Below are 24,139 nucleotides of genomic sequence, written 5' to 3'. Positions count from 1 at the left end.
AGGAGTTTTATGAAGCCCAGTATTTAGTCATTATTTCTGACTGTGCTGTGTTTGGAACACATGATTTTTAGGATCCAGAAAGTGAATCCCAAAGAGCAAATCATCCTTAATATGTCTATCTATGATTTAATCAGTAGCCACACACTGGTGATATTAGAATTATAGATATATCTGCTTCACTCTTACCTTCCATGTTTTAAAGCTCAGGTAAAATGTAGCCTGAGGAGTAAATACACAAACCAGTGGCAAGAACCAATGGGAACTCCACTGGAAAGGTTCTTTTCCCTTCATCTTATACAAAATGTGTAAAACTCATGAAAAATGTTGTATAATTTTTATGCAGAGAAACAGCAAAGTGTGTTGAGAAGAGCCTACAATGAAAGTCAGGACTCTGGGGTCCAGTTCTAGTCCTGCTTCTTAAAGGCTGTGTGACCTGGGTGTGATGCTAGACCTCTCTTGCCATAAAGTTTCACATGAGTGTAATGAAGAGGATGGTAAGATTTCCTCAAAGGTTGTCATCATTCTTAGGGTCTAGTGTGTAAATTTAACTGAAACTGAGGCTGCATCTGCATAATCAAGAGCAAGTAGGATGGAAGAAGAAAGTAAATACAACCAACAGGATTTTCCCTGTGAAATAGAAATGTATCTGAGACCAGAAACAAGACAAGATGATGGTAGCAGTGTGTGTGTCTCACCCAGACCCACATATCTACTAAGTCCACTTTAGTCTCATTTGAAACATGCTGCCAAGGTTAACCTGGCCAATAAACACCAGTCAATTTACCCTCTGAGGTTAGAATTAAGTCTGCAAAAACAGATAAGATACTGTTTAATTTTCTGTCATATCAACCAGTCTACCAACTAATCTGGTCGTCTCATTTAGACATCCCTTTCACAGAGGACTTTCCAAGTCTGTTCTTCAAATGCTTTCAAATATAGTCCTTAATATACCCTCTGGTTATTTCATTAATGAGTTGAAAAAAAATGTTGACAAACACAAATAAATTGGTTGGAGACTGTACTTTAACATTATCATTGACCCACTTAACACTAAATACTATTTAGACTCTGTTCATGAAGTAACCCATGGTTTCAGCATGATGATGATTCAGCATGAGGACATTTGACATTTTTAAAATTATTACTTAAGCACATGTCTGTATTTAATCATATCAAGGAGTCTTAATGTTGTTCCCTGAACACAACATGTCCTAGATCAGGGTCCCCGTGTTTGTTCTTTTTGGGTACAAGTCTGCCTTCCATCTTCCAAAACTGCTCTCTCAGTGCTGGTAGCTTGTCTTTCCAGATGCTCCACTTTGATGGTTTAATGCTACAGCTTCTAATTATAAACCATATAACTCTAGATTTTGTCATTCAGGGTTGGCACAGCACTGAGGGAAAGAGCTGAGGTGACTCTCTCCCAAACCCTGGGAGATAATTAGCTCTCCTCTGGGACAAGTTGCACCCCTACAGAGCTCAGCCATCTGTGAGATGTGTTTTTTGACTGGAACATGAACTGTGCATTCATTTTCTGCTTTTCTGCCATGAATCACCAACTTCATCACATGCCATCCATCTGGGAGTTGTTTAGTGGTAGGATGAAAAAGAAATATTCTTCTTACATTTTTGGACTTTTGACATTGATTTCTGCTCCATAAAATCAGAGCTGGAAGTCCAGTTTCTTGAAGAGAAGAGCATTAGGCACTGAGTGCTGGAAGAGGACACATGATTAGGAGCATGTGCTGCCCTGTGTCCTTACAAGCTCATTTGAAATGCTATATGGTCAGTGTGACAGACCAAGTGAATGCTGTATATCAATGGGACCTTGACTACAGGAGCTACCTTGCTGTTGCCAATTTAGTGTCATTCTGGTGCCCAACTTAAATTTTTCTGGGCCAATTGATTGCACCTTGTCTGTGATCACAATGACCATATAAAATGTCATATTCCTGTTCTACTTTGAGCTTCCTTTCTCATTTTTCTTACCTCCCAATATAGATTCATCACTGAGGCAAAAATGCTCATAAAGTTCTAAATATTACCAATACCCCTTTCCTATATATCTGTTATTCTAGGGATAAATGATAATTAATTTTGGCATCACTAGACCCTAGATGAATGTCTGTCATATACTATCTACCTCAGAGGTACAGATGAAATTGAATTTAATTCTTTCTTCCCTATCAATTGTTTTCATTTTCTTACTTCAGTATCATCTCTTTCTCTCTCTGATTACCTCTCCTCACCCTCAATTCCCTTACTTAGGCACTATCTGACACATTGAGTTTGTTTTCTCACTTTTTGCTTGAATTTGTACTCCATATTTCCAATTACATTGCAGTGTCTTTCAACTCTTGACACTACACTCAGCCGCCTTGTTGCTGAGCAGAAAGCACATGACATAATGATCATACTACTTGATCTCTGTGTGATGGACTGTTGTATTAACATAACTCAAATACAACAGGAAATTAAGCCAAGTCAGGAATTTTACATATTTTAATCAAAAAATAAGTGTCTTTTATTTTCTGTATTACACTTCAATTTCCCTTGTGACATATTTTCAAAATACATAATACTCCCTGCTTCTAGGTAATGTTTTCTGAATCTGTAGACCTCAACTCAAATAATGTCTTTCTAAAAGGAATTAATTTAGATGCCTACAGCAGCATAATTTGACCATATTATTTTGCATTCAACTGCTTAATGAGAGTAGTTTTTCTAAGCAGAGGAATAGTGTCAGCTATCCAGGTTCCGGAAGAGCACAGGCTATGCTTTTCTGTTCTCTATTCTATGCTGATTCATCAGAATGGGACATCATCCTGTGACACTTACTGCAAGTTCAAGGTAGACCTATATTTCCTAGTTTACTTATTTATAATGACCAACTTGTTGCCAAATTTGAAAGCTTGCTCTTTATCACTTTATGAAAGAATCACTCTTTCATGTGTCAACATTTTTTTTTCTTTTGATGTTTCTAGAAACTTTATAACATGTCTTCTGTATCTCTTGGAACTCTTTTCTAAAATGCAGTATGGTATTGGCAAACAAAGTCATTTAACCTACCAACATTTGTAGTTAACTGGTAAAAGGGGATCTGATATTGCAAGGAAATTCTGGAAAATGCATCACACATCAGATGATAAGCACTTACTGCAGAAAAAACATCTCATGTCATTTCTAGTGAAAAAGTTAGAAGCAAAAACTTTGAGCTGATTTCTCAAAACAGTTCTAAGTTATGGATTGTAGAAGATTAACACTGAAGTTCTATAACCCTGTGTTATACATATGGCAACCTGAAGTTCGGAGTCCACAGTAACATGCATTTCACAGAACTTACCTTTTGCCCTCATCCTGCTCAGGAAGGGAATGGGTAAACATTGGAAGTGTCAGCTGTTTACAAAATAAAAGCAATGAAAATTGTATTGCAAAATAATCACAGAAGACCAGAAATGTATATTTTAAAAAGCAGAGACAGTGACAAGTGGAGAAGATTTGATGGGTCTAACTCCTAACAAGAAAAAACTCTGATTGCTTTATTTATAGTGGTATAGACCAAAGGAGGTCGATAAGGAGCTCCTTCAGAAAATAAACAGGGTATTTGGTGCTAGGTAGGTTATGCCCATCAGCAGTGTTTTATCCTAGAGATGTGAGCTAAGGCATGGTGCCAGCTTGATCTGGGCTTCATAGAACTGGGGAATTTCATCCAGAAGTTCCCAGAAAAGCAGCTTCCCTGTCTTAATGTCTCAAACAAATCCATAATTTATACATGGCTCCCTACACTTACCACTTACTGGTGAGATTTTTTACACTATGTAAAAAACTGTGTTCCTTTCAAGGATGCATGTATGTACTCAGATCACCGCACTGGTGATAGGTTTGTTATCTAGGTACCCAGACAAGCCACAGAAGGGAGCTTTCCCTGGGACCTGCCCAAGGGTTCTAGCTCTGGTCAGAGCTATGGTAATTCTGTTCCTGCCAATTTACCAGTGTTTTCATGGAGATCAAACCTTTAGGCAAAAAACTATAAAATCAACCAATTTTCTTATCCAAGGAAACAACAGTATTTCAAAAATGAGTACATATTCTCTCCTGAGGACTGCGATCCTTCTTCTTTCCCTTCTCTCTCTGTTAACTGACAAGTTAGGTCTGAGTAACTGTAGGGCAATTTTAAAATAAGGCACGTTTTAAAGATTTGACATTTGACATAAATTTGGATTGCTTCTTCACATTTAAAAAAATATATTGATAGCAAATTAAATATCAACAAATCAGAGTCTCTGTACTGAAAGTGAGAAAAGATGATGGAGGATCATTTCCAGAAGACTTAAATGCACTCTGTATGAACTGTCCTTCTCTTACCTGACTGAGGTATCCAATAAATTTCTAAGAATAAAAGGAATTCACAATCTAATAGGAGGAGATTTTCATGTGCCCCTGAATTCACAAATTTTAGAATGAAGCTCAGAAAGTTGGCCATTCATAGAAAGGAAGTCACCCAGTAGCCTGGGAGGAGGAGGAGAGCTTCCTGTGCCTAGTGTTGTTAGAACGCTCCATCCCCAGGCAACTAGAGCACTTTTAAGTGCTCCTTGTCAGTCACAAAACTTGATGGCAAAAAAGGGTGATGTGGATTTATATTCTGGTGCTATAAGATAATTCTAAACCATCTTATCTTGCAAAGTTGTAGCTGTAATATTCCTAGAGATGATTTTGTGCCTTTTCTTTTGAACAGAGAATTGAAATCTGTGGATTCTAGGAGACTCCAAGGTCACATTGTTAGAGAAGGTTGGAACTGGTATTAAGTATCCAAGTTGCCAAGCCGGGCGTGTTTTGCCCTTTTTCTTATTCCAGGAGAAATTCTCACATAATTTAAAAGTTCATTCTGACAATACTTGCTATCTGAATTGTCTACATCCTTGAGTCCAGGCACCTGTAAGACCCTCCACACTGACTTTAGAATCCTGGAGGGAAGAGTTGCCTCAGGTTTAGAGTGGATTCATAGCTTCCACATCTTCTACTTAGTTTACCTTACCCACTGTTCCCAAAGGGTCTTTTGCCTCCTGGTATTTTTGCTATGCCAGAGGAATTAGAAACGTGTTTTCTTTGACAATATACAACTTCCTTCTACCTAAACCTTCACCACATCCCAATGTTTACTAAACCAAGTTGCTAATCTCAGGAGATGATTTTTCATTTTCTAGTCTTAAAGATCTCCTTATTTATGTTCCTCTTTCAGTAACCTGATTTGCGGTTCCTCAAGGGTAGATCTTACCTTAATTTCTATCTTTTCCCTCTGGAAATCCTATAAAACAGCAGTATAAAAAGGACACACTTACCATGGTAAGTGGAGGAGAAAAAAGAGGAAGAGGAGGAGGAGGAAGAGGGGGAGGAACAAAGAGTTAAAAACTGCTGCAAAATTTCAAGCTGCTCTCTAGTCTTTTCCAGAGAGTCTAGAAGATACAAATGCTTACCTTTTTTTTTTTCATTTTCACATGAGAAACTATATCCCTTTACCTTTCTTAATTTCCTCTTTATTTTTTGATACATGTGGAAATTAACACAAAAGTGAAAGCCCCATTATTCTCAAGCTACAAATAAGAAGTTTTTATAGCTAAAGAACCCTAACAACATAAAAACATGAAATTATAGGAATGTTTGCCTTTGCAGTAGATCAAAAAACCATCCACTGAAGTTTTCTAGATGAAAAATTCAGATGATGATTTGCCTAGCTTTTTTGTTTTAAAATTTATGGCACAAACAATGGATTGATTTATTTTTGCAGAACTAACATTATTTTGGCAGCACATAAACTACATATTAAATCAAATATAACAGTGGGCATTGCTGTGAGTATAACATGAATTAAGTATCTCTCTCATGTGCTTCAAATGATAAACAATAGCATCAAAGCTATTATAATTCCTGCTTTATTATTTAAAAATTAAAGATTTTCACATTCACAGTAGTTGGAACATATCATCATATTGCTCTCTTGAGGCTTTCTATTTGTAAATTCTTTTAGCTTTTATTTATCATGGAAGAATTTTATTTCATCATCAAATCTAAAGGTTAGTTTTGCTGGTTATAAGGTTCCTGGTTGTCATTGGTGTTCTTTCAGAGCTTGAACTATGTTTTTCCAGGCCCTCCTACTTTTTAGGGTCTGAGCTGAGAAATCTGTTGATATTCATATTGAATTCCCTATGTATGTAATCTGATGCTTTTCTATTGCTGCATTTAAAATTCTATCTTTATTTTGTATGTTAGGTATTTTCATTATAACATGCCTTGGTGTGGATCTGTTGTGATTTTGTACATTTGGTGTCCTATAAGCCTCTTGTATTTGATTTTCCATTTTATTCTTCATGTTTGGGAAATTTTCTGATATTATTTCTTTGAATAAGTTGTTCATCCCTTTGGTTTGTATCTCTGTGCCTTCCTCAATCCTAATAATTCTTATATTTGGTCTTTTCAATGTATCCTATAATTCTTGGAGGTTCGCTTCATGATGTCTCACCATCTTCTCTGCTTGGACAACTTTATTTTCAAGATTAAATATGTTGTCTTCATTGTCTGAGGTTCTGTATTCCATGTGATCTCGTCTTTTGGTGATACTTTCTATTGAGTTTTTACTTTGGTTTATTGTTTCCTTCATTTCAAGAATTTTTGTTTTTCTTTCAGAATTTCTATCTCTTTCTCTTTATTCAAATAATCTTTTGCTTCCTGCAGTTGCTCTTTTTACTCTATTGGAGTGATTGTTCATTGCGTGCATTTGCTCTCTTGTCTTATTCTTTGCTTTGCAGATCATTTTAATTATGTATATTCAGAACACATTTTCTGATATTTCTTCTACCATGCTTCATTGAATTCTACTAATATAGAATCTTGGTTTGTTTGGAACACATTCTTCCTTTGTATTTTCATGTTGTTCACATAATTTCCCCTCTGGCAGTTCAGATCTGGGGTATTGCAGTTTTCCCCTATAGACTTATTGTGACCCTGTAGGTTTCCAAATCCTCTCCTTTAAGGGGAAGATTAGTATTAGCAGCACCCAGTACAGACAATTTGTAGCCCTAAACCATATAGCCCCTATGAAGATGTTAATGGTGTTGTCATAAGAAAAGTGAGGATGAGTTCAATTATTATCTGCAGTAAAACCAATAGATTTGCAATGAGACCTATATTTTCTAATGGTGGACAAAATGGATGGGGAGGGGTGTAGGATGTAACTTTTAATGGGATAAGAAAAGAGTATATAGAGGTACTAGATCATAAAAAGAGTGAAAGTGAAATCAAAAGAAGTTGATTGTTAGCATGAGAAAGGGGAGAAAGAGACTCTGAGGAAATAGGTAAACAAAAGGAAAATAGGAAGAGCAATAAAAATAAACAAATAAAAACTTAAAATTTTTCAAAAAAGGAGAAATAAATCTATACTGTAACAGTCATATACTATTCAAACTTCCCAGTCTTCAGTAACCTGATACATGAGAGGTACCTGAAATGACCTTCCAGTCTCCAGATGGTATCTCAGTATGGTATTTGCCCAACATAAAGATGGAAGATGCTGCTTCTGGGATAATCCAAGATGGCTACGCTGACTTCCAAAGGCATTGGCAAATGAGGAGCCACAGTGCAGGGTGTGGGTGGTGTGCACATGAGTCAGGGGTCCTAAAGGTGGGCATGGTCTGTCAGTCTGGGAGTCTTGGAGGCAGGGCATGGTCTGTTGGGCCAGAGGACCAGTAGGAGGAGGTGGGATTGGTTGGGTTGGGGTTCCTGCAGGTCCTGGCTGTTGTCACAAAATGATGGCAGCAGCATGTAACCAAACCTATGGGTACTGTGACAATGGATTTCCAGGAGACAGTGGGCAGCAGGCAATCTGCTGATGGTCTGCAGGCAATCTGTAGGCTAACAGTGAACAATTGGCAGGTGGACCTGGGGCAATCAGTGATGGGTAGGTTAAATGCAGGTGATGGGCAGGCAAGAGGCAGGCAAACAGGCAAATGGTGAATGATAGGCAATAGTCAGTGAGTGATCTGCACTGCAAAAGTAGGCAATATGCTGGCAGACAGCAGGTGATTGCAGTGGAAGAATGGGGTAAACAGCAGTGGATCAATAAGCAGCAGAGAATTCCTCACAGAAATATTTCCCTCTGCTTGAATCTTGAGTTACAGAGGGACAAGAATGCAGCCTCCCTGTAGTCCACCATCTTGGATTCCTCTCTCTGCTTATATTATTTTAATAGTATATTCAAATTAGGATCCAAGCATATATATTCATATATTGCAGTGTTTGTATGTCTAATTTCACAATACATACTGTTTTAGAAAACAATAATTCTATCGATAACACAGGGGAAAATGCTTGGTAAGTACTTAGCAGACAGTGTTCTAAGGATTTCTGAATTTGTTGTACTTTCTTGAAATGCAAGTCTTCTATTCACTTGTTTCTTCTGGAATGTCTCATACCTGGTAGAACTCTATTCGAGTTCTAACCTCCCACTGCTAAGGTTGCTCTTGTGCTATTCATATTTGCACTTAGTTGTTTTGTATACCAGCAGTTCCCCTCTTGTCCCTCCTGAAATTACTGGGTCCTTTTTTTTTTTTTTTCTTTGCTTGTCCCATCTGTCCATATTTTGAGATCTTTTAATTTTCCTGAAATTTTAGTAACTCCTTTTCAGGGATCTAATATACCACAGTCATGTCAGCCCTTCTCTAGTATTTCCTAGAGTGCAGAAATCTCTACCTGTTTACTTTCATGGTGTACCTTGCAACAGTGTTTGGTTATTCTTGATTATGTGGCTATTGTTTTTCAAAAGCAATTTGGGTAAATGGGCAATTTAGGAAGGTGCTGAGTACATTTTTGTTGCTTTTGTTCCATCCTGATTTCAGTGAGAATGACAGCAAGTCCCAGCATATTTTCCTTAACTGCTTGTTGATAATGAGACCCTGATTCTTTTTCCTGGGTGTTACCAATCTTCCCTAGCTCTCTACCTCAAGACAAGGCACTGACAGTCCCCATTCCTGCCTTTGGTGAATAATCCTCCCTGAAAACCTGTTCTCAGTGTAGTCTGTAGGCCACATGGACAGTGGGGCTGCTGGTCTGGCCCTTCTTCTACTGAGCTAAGCACCTGCTCTTGACTTCCACTCCTCCCTGGCCACAACTCTCCCTGACTCTCCAATTCTTGTGCCTCTACCCCAAATATTCTTGCCAGCATTCCTGAGGCTTCTGGCTTTCTAACTTCTTTGTAAGTGTGAGTGTGTGTGTGTGTGTGTGTGTGTGTGTGAGAGAGAGAGAGAGAGAGAGAGAAAGAGAGGGAGACATAAAGCTTATCAGCTCATATTACAGACTATCTGAACCTACCAATCTTAAAACCCAATTTTGATATTTATATGGGGACAATAACTTGAAAATATCCCATCAAGAATGCCTTCCCAAATAGCCCAATAAATAAATGGGCTAAGGAACTGAACAGACACTTCACAAAAGAAGAAATACAATCGATCATCAAATATATGAAAAAAATGTTCAACATCTCCAGCAATTAGAAAAATGAAAATCAATTCTAGTCTAAGATTTCATGTCACTCCAATCAGAATGGCAATTATCAAGAATACAAGCAACAATAAATGTTGGTGAGTATGCGGGGCAAAAGGTACACATACATTGCTGTTGGGAATGCAAGATGGTTCAACTGTTGTGGAAAGCAGTATGGAGATGACTCAGAAAACTTGGAATGGAACTACCATTCAACCTAGTTATCCAACTCCTTGGTTTATACCCAAAGGACTTAAAATCAATATACTAAAGTGACACAGCTACATCAATGTTTATAGTAGCTCAATTCATAATAGCTAAACTTGAAACCAACCTAGGTGCCCTTCAACAGATGAGTGGATAAAGAATATATATATACATGATGGAATATTACTCAACTTTAAAGAAGAATGAAATTCAACAAAATACAACACCCCTTCGTGCTCAAAACACTAGGAAAAATAGGGATAGTAGGAACATACCTGAACATTGTAAAGGCTATTTATGCTAAGCCCACAGCCAACATCATTCTTAATGGAGAATAACTGAAAGCATTCCCTTTAAAACTGGGAACGAGACAGGGATGCCCTATTTCACCACTTCTATTCAACATGGTCCTGGATATACTAGCCACAGCAATTAGACAGAATAAAGAAATTAAAGGGATACAAATAGGAAAAGAGGAACTTAAGCTGTCACTATTTGCTGATGACATGATTCTCTATTTAGAGGACCCAAAAAACTTCTCCAGAAAACTTCTAGAACTCATAAATGAATTCATCAAAATGGCAGGTTATATTAACAACCGCTGGAGCCCTTGCCGCGCCCCTCGCTGCTCCCGCCCAGCGCCCTCCACGGAACTGGCTGTTGAGCTGCGGCCACCAAGTACTGGAACTGTGATGGCACAGCAGAGCCACCAGCATGAGCTCCACCTCCCACTCCATGCCCCGGCCTTTCTGACAAGAGATGCTGCCATTCTGCAAAGAGAGTCTTTTGATCAAGTGACCAACAGAATTAATTCCACAAAAATCACAAACATAAAGATGGTCCAAATTCTCAGTGTCCGAGCTGTGAGAGAAACTGGAGCTGATCGGTGCTCTCACAAACAAACCTGACAACAGGCCTCCAAAGACTGCAGAAGAAGATCAAGTACAGAGTCTCACATCAAAGTCATCAGCGCTGTCAAGTTTCAGTTTCTTGGACACCAAATTGTGAAAGCTCCCCAGCTGAGGGCTATCTCCCTACCAAGAATTTCCAGCATTGAAGTCAGGATCTGGCTAAGATGCTTAAGGCCTGAATAATTTGCTGAAGCTGAATGTGAACTCGATTCTCCTGTATCAGACTTCCCAGTCCCTGAGGTTACAGGGTTTACCGGCCCTGGAGATTCTGTGCACTTCCACATGACAAGTTCAATTCCCAGGCAGAACAGCATGAGAAAAGAAAAGCAAAAACTTGGAATGGAACTTTCTCTCACACACTTCAGATTAGAGAAGTCTCTGCCAGTACCTTTGCCTGGAGGGAGAGACCATTCATCTGCCACTGTTGGGGCTGCAGAACAATTTTGTGAGAGGAAGAAAACAAAACAAATGGGGGTGATATTTCCTGGTGCACATGAATATATGTCAGACAAATGAATGAGTTACCTACACACTGCAGTTAATTAATTCCACAAGACTGGCCAGGATGTGGATGGGAAGCTGACCTACCAGGAAATCTGGAACACCCAAAGTTCTACCTTGCCAGAACCAGGAACTTGAGAGCATTCAATTCTGGTGGAGATGGAATGTACTCATTCCTGGAGCTAACCATAGAGTCAGGTGTCTACCCTCATCAGACATACTTTAGGAATGGATGTATACCCTGAAGTACCTAAAATTTACTTAAATAACCAAAACAACCCTTTTACAAATCAGCACTCTACTTCTCCAAACTATTTTAGCAGACACATTTCCACTTTAACTTGTTTAAAAAACTGTGTAAGTTATTTACAAAAACCAAACCATTTTACTTCTAGTCTGATGTTCATAAATCTATGATTTCCTGAAACAAGTAATATATTCCTTTTTAAGATTGACAGAAAAAGAAATAATAAAGCCCTCTTTTTTCTTCTTCCATATTTTAGGAGAGGATACCTTATCATTTTCTAAAAGTGAAGTGGAAATGTGTATATATATAGAGAGAAGAAGTTACAATTTAGATTTCATGTAAATTTGCCTTAAATACATGCCTTTTACAGAGACTCAGAAAGTGTCACTAAAAGATAGGCCTTTTCTGCTTATAAATAGTTAAAATCAAAGAATATACCTGTTTGGAAAGTACAAAGAATGATTTTGAGCAGGATGTGAACAAATGATGTATTAAAAAATTATTTATCTTATCTGGGTAGAAGCTGAAACTATGTTCACATATACTTAACTCATCCCTCAAAGACCAAGGTGCTGCCATGGGTTTTATCCTGAAGACAGGGGTGTTGATTCAGGGGCTTGATAACAGTTCTAGGTTTAAGAAAAGAAAATGGCAGGTTATAAAATCAACACGCATAAATCTAAAGCATTTTTAAAATAAGCGATGAAACATCTGAAAGAGAAATGAGGAAAACAACTCCATTTGCAATAGCCTCAAAAAAATAAAATAAACTACTTGGGAATAAATTAACCAAAGAGATAAAAGATCTCTGCAATGAAAACTACAAAACATTAAAGAAAGTAATTGAGGAAGACCTTAGAAGATGGAAAGATCTCCCATGTTCTTGGATAGGCAGAATTAATATTATCAAAATGGCCATACTTCCAAAGGCACTACACAGATTTAACACAATTCCAATTAAAATCCCTATGGCATTTCTCATAGAAACAGAAAAAGCAATCATGCTTTTTTTTTCCTATGGCAATATCTACTGATACTGTAACTTGTAAAATACCTATAGGTACTGCTTTAGAATTAACTCTGTTTCTGTCACTCTTGGAAAAAAGAGTGAGGTCATGAGTTGTTTATCAGCAAGCTGGAAGTTGGGACTATGATGCCAGTTCTTCATCAAAATACATTTCTCAGAACCCAAGGCATGCTCCAGTATTTGGGTTCTATAGTGAACTCTTCCCACAAATGGATGCTGTCTCATTCTGAAGAGTCGAATGATAAAGAGTTTTGATAAATTCCATCAGAAATGATTCCCACAATCCCATAAATACTAAGTTTTCCCCTTTGTCCCTCTCCCTCTTCTTGCTGCAGCAAGACATAAATGAAGACACTAACCATGAATAACCATCATTCACTGAACATACACCAAGGATCACATTGTAAAATAACAATCCCCTATGTACTTTATGTTAGCTCATTGAATCATGAAACCTTACAAGGTGATTATTATCCACTCCATTTTGTTGATAATGGACTAAAGCCACAGTTTAAAGAGGTTTTGTCAACTTGCCCAAGTCTTGTGGCCACACAATAAATGCTGGAGTCAATATACAAATCCAAGTACAGTCTTCTCAATTACTGCTAAATACAAATGTTAATGTTGTATTTGGGGGATGTTATTACTCCACAGTGGTGTGTTTACCACATGTGTGACCAGGTGTCTTTGCTTACAAGGGCCAGGACAGCATCCTATGTAGTAAAACAGTGGAAAAAGTCAGCAGTGTATCTTCAACAGAATTAGAACATGAGGGAATCAGACCACTAGATAGAGTTGAGCAACCTCAATGGACTTTCAATTTTATTTCTTTTAATATAAGAACTACTCAGTTCTCAATTCATAGAGCACCAACAGATGATAGAATAGAATAAAAATTTAGGATTTTAAGTTGATTGTTCTATATCACCTGAAAAATGCTATTGCTGTGAAATTGTAGACTATTCCTAGTCCCTTAGCTATACACTAAGTAACTTATGTGGGTTGCAGTCCTTGGAGGATCAACTAATGGCTTACAAGTGTAAATATTTAGGAACAGAGGGCTGTGGTGGCAAAGCCAAAGAACACTCTCTGTGTCACCACAAGCAACATTCTGCCTCTTAAAAAATAAAAATTTTCTAGTAGCAGGGAAGTTGCCCAGTGGTACAGTGTTTGCCCAGTATGTGCAAGGTCCTGGGTTCCATTTCCAGCAACAACAACAACAACAACAAACAAAGTAAACCAAGAGAAAATAAGAAATTGGTCCAGATATTTAGAGGACAAGAAGTATGGTGTCTGCAACCTGCCATACCACAGAACCTGCCTCATGTCAACTGGATCTTCAGCTGTCAACAATATTGATTGGCTTAATGAATGATTTGGCAGTGTGTGAAGTTATCCTCTGAAAGCAGCACATTCCACAACTAATCAGGATGTGTGGGTGTGATCAGCGTGCAAGAGAAAGGTTCTGGTCTCTGTCCTGTGCTCATATGGTGACCTCTGTGAGTCCAACTCCAAGTCCCAAATTTTCTGGTCATGAGGAAATCTGTTTAACACTCCCTCAGGGACCTGTTTCTTCTTATCCAATTTGGGTATAAAAAGGAGCAAAAGAAATGAGAAATGGTGAAAGTTAGTTTTCTCTATTTCTGGGTAGCAATCTTTCAGACTGAGGCATGGTAAGTCACAGTGACCTCCTATTGGCCTCAGTGCATATTTCTGCTGTATTTTCTCTAGCATGTTTTACATTACTTTTTCTAAAAACTTCATGAAAACTGTAGAAGAGAAATTCCCACTTTTCAGTGTGACCGCAATGATGGATCTTGTAGCTCTTTGGTTATAGTAGATACCAAGGACAAAACCAGAACCAAACACTAGATAATAACAAAGATCAGACTCAAATTGGTCCTGGAATGAATGACAACATCCTTCAGAAACACTGCCAGGACAGCTCTCCTACCCTGCATATGACCCTTTCAAATTTTTTCTGTGGTTCCTCATGGTCTTTTTAATTAAATCTGTCAACAAGTTAAAGACAAAAACCATGTCATATTTATATAAGTTCTATTGAATCAAGCATGTTCTGCTTGTTTGAGTCATGTTTGTTATGGTTTGCATATAAAGTTTCCCCAAAAAGCTCATGAGTGAGATAATGCAAGAAGGTTTGGAGGAGAAATAATTGGGTTGTGAGAGTCTTAACCCAATGTCTGAATTAATTCTCTGATGGGGATTAACTGAGTGGAAACCAAAGTAGTATGGTGTGGCTGGAGGAGGTAGGAATTGGGCATGGATTGGGGGTATATTTTTGTACCTAGCAAGTGGAAACTTCTCTCTCTGCTGCCAGATCATTATGTGAGCTGCTTTCATCTGTCACAATCTTGCAATATGATGCCCTACCTCACCTGAGCCCCAAGAAATGGAGCCTGCTCTTTACGGACTGAGATCTCTCATAACATGAACCCTCAAATAAACTTTTCCTCCTCTATAATTGGGCTGATTGGGTGTTTCAATCACAGTAGCAAAAAAGCTGACTGAAATAATGTTAGATAAAGGACTACATTATCCTTTAAAAACTACCAGGAACATCCAGGTCCTAAAGTTATTTTTCACGCATAATTGATGGTTTCTTGACTTAAGATGCTCAGGAATTGGCACTACTTGAATAGGCATTTCAGAAAATGGAATTTAATAAACAAAGCAAGAAACCAAATCTTTCCTGTAGGGAGAGAAGCAAAAATGAACTCAAGTGTCTAATACCTTGAAGACATTCTTTTCTTCAATCTGAAGTAAGAAGAAAAAGGAGAACATGTGAGAAATATTTCTTTGGAAAGGTAAAAGATTCTGCCCTATCTCTTTTAACTAGTGCTGCAAAGCTGTCCAGCCTGGCCTCAAGTTTGTGATTCTCAATCCTCAGCCCACCTTAGGAGACCCCAGAGTGGCTAAAAATGATGAGAAACAGTTCTGGGGACAGAAACCATTTGACCAAATATCTGGGAAAACAGATCAAAGTTTCACATGCACATGCTTCAGTTTAGATGAGCAAAGACTAGCCCTTGTCAGTGCTGAGCCAGCTTAGTACAAAGAGAAAATGCACCACAGTCTGACTTCTAGAAGCTTTCTGTTGGGGGCACTGTTGTGTTCCTTCAGCCATCACTCCTCTATCCTTTTTTAAAAAGTATTTCCAGGTGAATTATAACCTAAATTATTAATTGGTCATTCATACTCATATCAAAAGTGCCTTCAGCTATAAACAAATAATTTAAAAAATGGGGATACTTGCTTAGTAATTTTATCTAGGACATTAAAGTATTTCACAGATACTAGCCATGTAGAGTAAATGAATGAGTATAATATCCAAACTCTAAAGCTGGTAAATGATCACTATTGTCTTTTCAAATTGACAATCTTTCAGTATGTACAACCTTTCAGTCTTTCAGTAGCAAAAAGATTAAGTTCTGAGCTCAGGTTGCCTGTCTTAAGTGTGATGATCATGATGAAGGTATTTCAAAACTCAAGGTGAGCAGAGAGACTTGAGATACGGTTACCATTTGTGACTTTTTGCAGATACCCAGATTTCACTTGAGAAAGACTCCACTGTTTCACTGCAGATTTGCTGAAATTGAGGCTGATGAACTCTACATGTGGATTTTGCTCTGAAGTAAATAATCAAAACCAACCACAAAGGACATGTGAGATAAGTTCCATGTTATTAAATTTCTGATGATCTTTAAACCCAAAATTTGAGGGGAGGGTGAGGCTCTGAGGGTGACCTTATAATGAATACAAAGCTGTAGTCCTTTCTTTCATGAATGCAATAAATTGAGGAATGTTATTTACTGTACATCTTACCTACAGATATATTCACTTGTAACCTACAGAAGTTATCACTTTTAGAAATCACAATTGACTTCATAATGTTCTTAAGTGCTCAACCTCAAATATGCATCTCACTCTAAGGAACAAAAATATTAAACTCCAAAAATTGAGTAATCATTTTTCCAACATGGATGTCTAGCAGCCTTTCCAGAGAATACAATAAAAATATTCTCAAAATACTTGACACACACAAAGCATATAGTTGACTGATTCAATCAGAAGGGTCTGTTCAACTGGACCCTTTAAGGTAAGCAAAAACAGAATCGGTACTTTTCTTGGATTTAAAATGTCTTTGTCTTCAATTAAAAATATAAATGAATACTAGATGACTGGTGTTTTGACATTGTTCCAACTCTCATTTCCGGCACACAGACTATAACAATGTTTAGGGCAAATTTTGCACATTTTTATGGGAATGTTTATTTATACTCCTTTTGTCTTGGTTCCAGACCATGCTACCTTGTTTCACATTAAGTGTCTGTAGTTCATTTCTCCCATGCTCTCTGTAAGTTCATTCAAGTGTCTGCCAGAGAATGTTGATGTAGGATTCCAGATAGTGGCCTGACCATCAGTCAAAAGTACTAGGAACACCCACCACCATCTCCGGAGAAGCTGGACTAGTAAGTGTACTGAGGGGGCTACCAAGACTGGGAGACCCTGATGTTTTGACTTTGGTTTAGACTACAAAGACTCCCCAGAAGGATGAAACAGAGTTTGAAAATCAATGACCAGAATCCAAATATCAATTTTGACATTCCCTGTCACTATGTAATCACAGGCAAATAACTTAACTCCTCTGAGCTCCAATTTCTTCATATATATATATCTCAGCAGACTCTGATGAGAAATAAATGAGATAATATCTTGAGGGAAGCACATTGAAAACGGAAATATACAAATTACTGCTTATTGACAATATGGCACATTGAAAACAGAAATATACAAATTACTGCTTATTGACAATATGGCAATAGATAGACTTGGGTTTCGGAATTGGGACCAATAGGGAACTTTTTAGGATTTGAGGAAAGAATGAGGTAGGAAGTGTGAGTCAAGAAACCCCGTACTCCAGGACAGTTTCTATGAAGTGTTCTATCTTAATCTATTCGTGTTACTATAGTAAAATGCCTGAGACTGAGAGATTTATAATGAAAAAAAATTGGCTCACAGTTCTGGGAACTGAAAAGTCCATGAACAAGGGGTTGGCATATAATTTAGATGTTTTTGCTGAATCATCTCATGGTAGAAAAGCAGAGTGTGACACATAAAAGGTGACTGAATCTTCCTTTTGTAAGGAACGCACTCCCAAAATGATGGGCCCACCCCTATAATGATGACATGAATACATTCATGAGGTCAGTGCACTTATGCCCTAATCCTCTTTCATCACAGCACACCTCCCAGTATGATTGTGGATTAAATTTCCAACACATGCTTTTCAGGGGACACAATTGAAGCAGAGAATTATCCTATGGTCAAGTCAACAAGATTGGTTATCAAATATGAAAGAAAGGAAGAAACAGCTCAAAACCTGATTGAGGCCTATAGAATCTAAAACACCATAGAAGGCATGGATGACAGGGCCACCTGGGTCCCACCACCCTTGCTACAACCAGTCTCCTGCTCTCACCATCTTAGCCTAGGACTGAGACTTGGATGCCCAGTTGTACTGTTGAGTGAAAGGTCAGGAGGGCAACTGATATTCATGCTGTGTGCTTTACCGATTGTGGCAATAGGAAAGCCAGGGATTCAGAGGTTGCAGTGGAATCAGGTTAGGAGACAGAGCATTGTTCTCTCTCTATGAGGAGTTGCCCTTATCAACAGCCATACTGATAGGACCTGTATTTTGGAAAAGGACTCATGTCTTAAAGGCTGGGAAAACTTTCAGGAACAACTGGGGTCTCCTTCTGAAGCAGTGATTTCCCATATCCTGTGGGCCACTATCCCTTGAGAAGAGCAAAAAGCTTTTTGAAACCTGTGATGAAAACTTTTCTGCAGGAGAACACTGAAGTCATCAGCAGTGGCAGTTTTACTTCCTGAATCCAGTTGTGACTTTTGATCCTCAGATATAAGTCCTGGTAGGAAAGAGCTTACCTATGGCTACACATTGATCCTTACTGATCCATTTACTGGTTGGGAGGCCAACTCCTGTCTTTTGACTTGAAGAGCACAATTAATTTGTTTTGTGTAACTGTTCTTCAAAACAACTGAAGAGAAAGACCAAACAATGACATTCTCTCTATTGCCACTTGTGTCCAGCCCAGAAATTATTCTCACTCTAGCTGGAACAATATGCAAATTACCTTTTGGGTTGTCTGATACTGTTGGAGGAAAACCTATATAAGATCTTGTGAATGGATGTGGAGCTAGAGCTACTGCTGTGAAGAGGAGTGGAAAATCACGGGTCTTGACTAACAACACAGACCCTACTGCAGGATTGGTGAGTACAACAAATTGTGAATTAAACCCACTAAACCCTTTCCCCATTTTAACAAAATATATTTTGAATTTGGAACAAGATGAGTGGGACCTTGTTGTATCTAGAGATGTGCATTAAGATGAAGAACCTGCACACACTCTCCTTCAGTAGTTGCTTTGGTCCTACAGAACTTTAGTGTCCTGGGTGACCCTGAGTGATCCCAGGTACAGGAGACACAGCACTCAGCCCCACTTGCAGTGGCAAATTATTCACTTGCAAAGCTACCAGGCAGAAACAAGAGATTGATGAAAAGAACAATGTGGAATTTTCAGGGTGGAGTCCTCTAAGCGCTTTTGAATATGAATATAGCTCTGTTTGGATTTAATCCTAAAATTTTTCTCCATAGGAGATGCTCTCTAGTTGAATAATGCAGTTCCTGTTTAGTGGCAAATCTCATGTAATGGTTTCAGTGTGCAGTGTCCCCCACAAGGTTATATGGGAGACAATGCAAGAATTTCACCTCTGAGGTGGAATAATTTGATCACAAGATTATAACCTAGTTGGCATAACCTAATGTTCTGATAAGGATTATCTGAGTGGTAACTAACTGAAGGCAGGGGATTTGCCTGGAGAAAGTGGGTCACTGGAGGCATATATTTGGGGTTTGTATTTTGTCTCCAGTGAGCAGAACCCTCTCTTTCTGCTTCCTGGTGCCATGTCCTCAGCTTCTTCCATCTGCCCTATCCTCTGCCATGATGATGTTGTGCCTCATCTCAGGTCCTGAGGAATGGAGTCAACCATCTATGGATTGACATCTCTGAAACCATGAGCAAAATAACTTCCTCCTCTAATTTTTCTTGTCAGGTCTTTGGTTACACTGACACAAAGTTGACTAAAACACCTTATTTCCAATACATGAAAGTTTAAAGTTTTGTCAGCCTTTGCCACAAAACTAGTTCTGCATTAATATGCCTGCCAAAGTTAGAAATCTCTCTCAAAATTTTTTTTGTCTAGTTTTACTGCTCTAGGAATGTGACTACACAAGGTCACCTGAAGGTGGCAACATGGTATTCAAGTAGTGGCAAAGAATTAGATACTATAGAAGAATCTGTTTCAGTAATTGAGGACATTTGAGATGTATCTTTGAATTAAACAGAATATAAAATAGAAAAAAAATTTAAATGCCATAGCAATTTGATATTGATCTGATTTATTTAAATATTCATGAACAAGCTAATTTTTATTAGACCAAACATTATTGCTGCTTAAAATTGTTTTTCATTCCACTTTCCCCTATATAATTTTGTGTTAATAGTGATACCGCCATTTACCGTTGATGAGTTCTTCTTCCTCTAATGTTAAAGTCTGAACATTAGAGAAGCATGCCAAGACAAGCATACTAAGCAGGTTTTATTTAAAAGCAGTAATAACGCAGACTTTTTCCAGAAGAATGGTGTTCCAGAATCCCAAGAAGTGAGCACGCCCCACATGTTTTAATATGTTAAGGTCTCTTTTGTTCTCCAGTTCTCTCCCCCCATCACTCCTTCCTGCCTACATGACTTGGCCTGGTTTTTCAGGTGAGATGCATAAAGTGAGAATCAAATGGGCAGGGGGAGGGTCAAATTGATTCAGGCAGGCAAGAACCCAGGGGGCATTAATTAGCATCTCCTTGCCTGTAGTCCCTGACAAGGGCAGGTAAATTTGGTAATCAATGGACTCTGGAGATCCTTGACATTCCATTCTCCCAGGGGCAGTCTCCAACTTCCAGACGCAGATGGCTTTCATGGCCTCCATTTCCTAGATTTGACCTGATCCCCTATTTCTACACTAACAGCCTGTCCCTGATTCTGGCTTCAATAGGATATACTTTATGCCCAAAATTCTTTTATTGGTTACATAAATAAACATATGATTATAAATTGAAAATAATTTTTAAAATTTCTTATAACCTTGAACTTCAAGATGTCAAAGAAATATTTGTGGATTTAATTATAATTTTAAGTATTACATGCAATTTATGAAAATAATACAAATATACATTTTTAATGAATAATGGTTAAACATAAAAAGTGAAATGGAAAAACCACCCTTCAGCATATTTCTTACCACGATTGGACAAGTTTTTTTATTGTTAATTTTTTCAATTATTTTTTTTTATTTAGCTTTTAATTTTTTACAAACTTCATTTTGAGTCATTGTAAACAAATGGGGTACATCATTTGTTTCTATGGTTGTACACAATGAAGATTCACGAATGGTATGAATCTCTATTGTGTACAACCATAGACAAGGTTCTTTATCAACATTATTCCTATTTCTCAAGTGTTATTATTGCTATTATTGCAAGTTCCATGAAACCTCCCTCATAAATAAGTAAATGATCATGCAGGATTTTTTTCATAGCAGTGGTAATTATAAAAACTCCTGATGTTGATACCACCGTTTACTGGTGACGAGTTCTGCTCCTTCTAATGTTGAAGATTGAACACTAGAGAAGCACGCCAAGGCAAGCATATTAAGCAGGTTTATTTAAAGGGAATAATACAGACTTCTCCTGGCATGGAGAAGGGGGCCATGGCTGATGTTCTAAAAGTTCTAAGAAGTGAGCGCACCCTACATCTTTTATAGGTTAAAGTCTCTTTTGTTCTCCAGTTTTCTCCCCCCTTATCTCTCTCTCCTTCCTGCCTACATGACTAGGCCTGGTTTTGCATAAGTGAGAAGCCATGGGCAGGGGAAGGGCCAAGGTGATTCAGGCAGGCAAGGGCCCAGAGAGCATTAATTAGCATCTCCTTGCTTGCAGTCCTTGATAAAGGCAGGTAAATTTGGTAATCAATGGACTCCGGAGATCCTTGACATTCCTGTCGGGGTACTGCAGGCCCCCAGCCCTTCGGTGTGGCCAAGATGGCGCCTGGCAAGGTGCCAAGGAAGTGCTGAGAACAAAACCAGGTACCTCCAGCAGACTAATACTCTCTGCCAACAAGTGGCGTTATTTGAGGAAGTTAATGTGATTGGTCATGGGTCCTCGTGGACACTGCATGATTGCTATATCCACACTATTGTGCTCCATTACTGTCCATGCTTTCCCCTCGTGATCTATAAGCTGATTGGTTGTTGTATGTAATGTAAGGCGCTTGCAAGAGCGGCCCGCCGCTGCTGGCCAGCCAGAAGAAGCAGACTGCAGAAAATAAAGAACTTGCCCTGATCCAGTTTCGTGTTTCTCTGCGGGCAGGGGACGCGATAGATGGTGCCGAAACACCCGGGAACGAGAAAAAATATAAGGGTAAGTTCACATAAGTTTTCAAATCAAGAAAAATTAGTTTGAGAGTTCAAAAGGTGAGACGTCTCGAGGTTCGCGGAGCAGCGACAATTCATTACAGGAGGTTCCCCAGCAGAGGGACAATTCATTACAGGAGGTTCCCCAGCAGAGGGACAATTCATTACAGGAGGTTCCCCAGCAGAGGGACAATTCATTACAGGAGGTTCCCCAGCAGAGGGACAATTCATTACAGGAGGTTCCCCAGCAGAGGGACAATTCATTACAGGAGGTTCCCCAGCAGAGGGACAATTCATCACAGGAGGTTCCCCAGCGGAGGGACAATTCATCATAAGAGGTTCCCCAGAGGAGGGACGATTCATCATAAAAGGTTCCCCGTGGGAGGGACGATTCAAGTGGTACCAAACTGTGTGCGTGTGTGAGTGAGCGTGTGTGCGTGCGCGCGCCTGTCTTTTGTTTGTGTGTTTAAACTAGTAAACTACCTCGTAGTCATGGGAATGGATCTGTCTAAGATTAGAATGCAGCGGCCTCTTAGAGAACTTTTAAAAAAAATCACGGAACACCATTGAAGGCAAACATGGCCTTCAAGTTCCTAGATACTGTAGAAAAAGTCTCTCCGTGGTTTTTAGACGAGGGATTATTAAATCTTCCTCAGTGGGAACAGCTAGGAGAGGATTTGCGTGACGCGGAGAGACGCGAGCCTTTGCCAATGGGAACTCTGGCAATATGGTCACTTGTTAAATCTTGTTTGATACAGCAAGGTAAATCAAAAAACCCTTTTAGGGATTTAAAGGGGCCTTTAGAAGAAGGAAGTCAGATCTTAGAAGAAATTAAAGAGGAACGATCATATTCTCAGACTTCAGAAAGAGTGGGAACATAATATAGTAGCCATAGTCCCCACAAGTATTGGGAGATAATTGTTTCATGATTTTCTGCATTCAAACCTAATCTGATTTCTCAACCAGGTAAAAAAAGGGTTAAAAAGTCCTGGGTGATCCTCCCTCCCCCCTGCCTGGCCTTGTCAAAGCCTACAATGGATTATAAATTACAGCAGTCTCAGCGGGAAGGAGGAGGGGTAACCTAAAGAAAAGAAAAAAAAATAAAAAAGGGTGTCCGTTTTAAACTTAACTAACTTATTTTCTAGGATTCTTTGTTTGTTTTGTTTTTCTTTAATGCTGTATTTTTGAGCTCATAATTTTGATCCTACATACCTAGGTTAATGATTTTTTTCTTTTTGATCAGTTCTATTTTTTATTCAACTGAAGTTTTTAAACATCTGTTTCATTGCAATGAACATTTACCTATAAAGTTACAAGGCCTTTGATTTTATGTTATCTGTATGTCGTGCTGTCTAATGTCATAATTTGTCAAAACTGAGCGCTCTTAAAATTAAAATTTAAAAATGGATCCAAATACTTTTATTCACGTGATTTAAAAAGGTTCAATTTATATTGGGTAAACTAATAAAAGTAAAATATCTTTAAAAATAACTTACAAGTCTCCAGGTGGTCAAACTAATGAAATGTTAATGTTAAACAATGTCTAATATCAATTGCTTCTAGGACTTTTCTTCAGCAGGAAAGAGACAACAGATCCTGTTCAGGACACTTGTCTGATATCTTGGTTTTTATAAAATAAATAAATTGGAGTTAACATGTATGGGATTACTCAAATGTGTTTGTAGAGACGTCTGGTTAATTTACAAAGTTAAAATGCTAATTGTTAAATAACATCAAGTACTTTTAACTTCTTAAATTACATGGGGTATCATACTTAAACATTATTGGTGTTTTCATAGGTTGGTAAATAAAAAGGGTTTAAACTTGCTTTGTGTCGGGTCCCAAAAGTTTCACCTGTGTTTCAATTAAGAGTACTATAAACAACAAAATATTTAATCTTATTAAAATAGAGTGATTTATCTAAATTCAAAAATTTCATAAGAGTTGTTTCAGAATGTGAACAAAAAGGGGTCAACAGATAGAAAAGACAAAATAAAAGGTTCTGGGTTTAAAATGTATTTAATAAAAAGGAAAAGAAAATGTTTCTGGCTAAGAAAGTCTGTGTGTAAGTAAAGGACAAGTTTCAACAAGTCTCTTAAGTTTTATTCTTTAGAACAATTAGTCTTAAAAATTGGGGTGTATACAATTATGGT

At 38.2% G+C, this 24,139-nt stretch overlaps 1 pseudogene; it reads left to right on the top strand.

The window, feature by feature from the left end:
* The first annotated feature begins 10,316 nt into the window (after window positions 1-10,316).
* LOC124985701 (electron transfer flavoprotein beta subunit lysine methyltransferase-like) lies at window positions 10,317-18,884 on the top strand (annotated as a pseudogene).
* Window positions 18,885-24,139: the final 5,255 nt, after the last annotated feature.

This window comes from Sciurus carolinensis, chromosome 5 (assembly GCF_902686445.1).
Source record: "Sciurus carolinensis chromosome 5, mSciCar1.2, whole genome shotgun sequence".
NCBI classification, from domain to species: Eukaryota; Metazoa; Chordata; class Mammalia; order Rodentia; family Sciuridae; genus Sciurus; species Sciurus carolinensis.
This window is presented reverse-complemented; position numbering and strand designations above follow the sequence as displayed.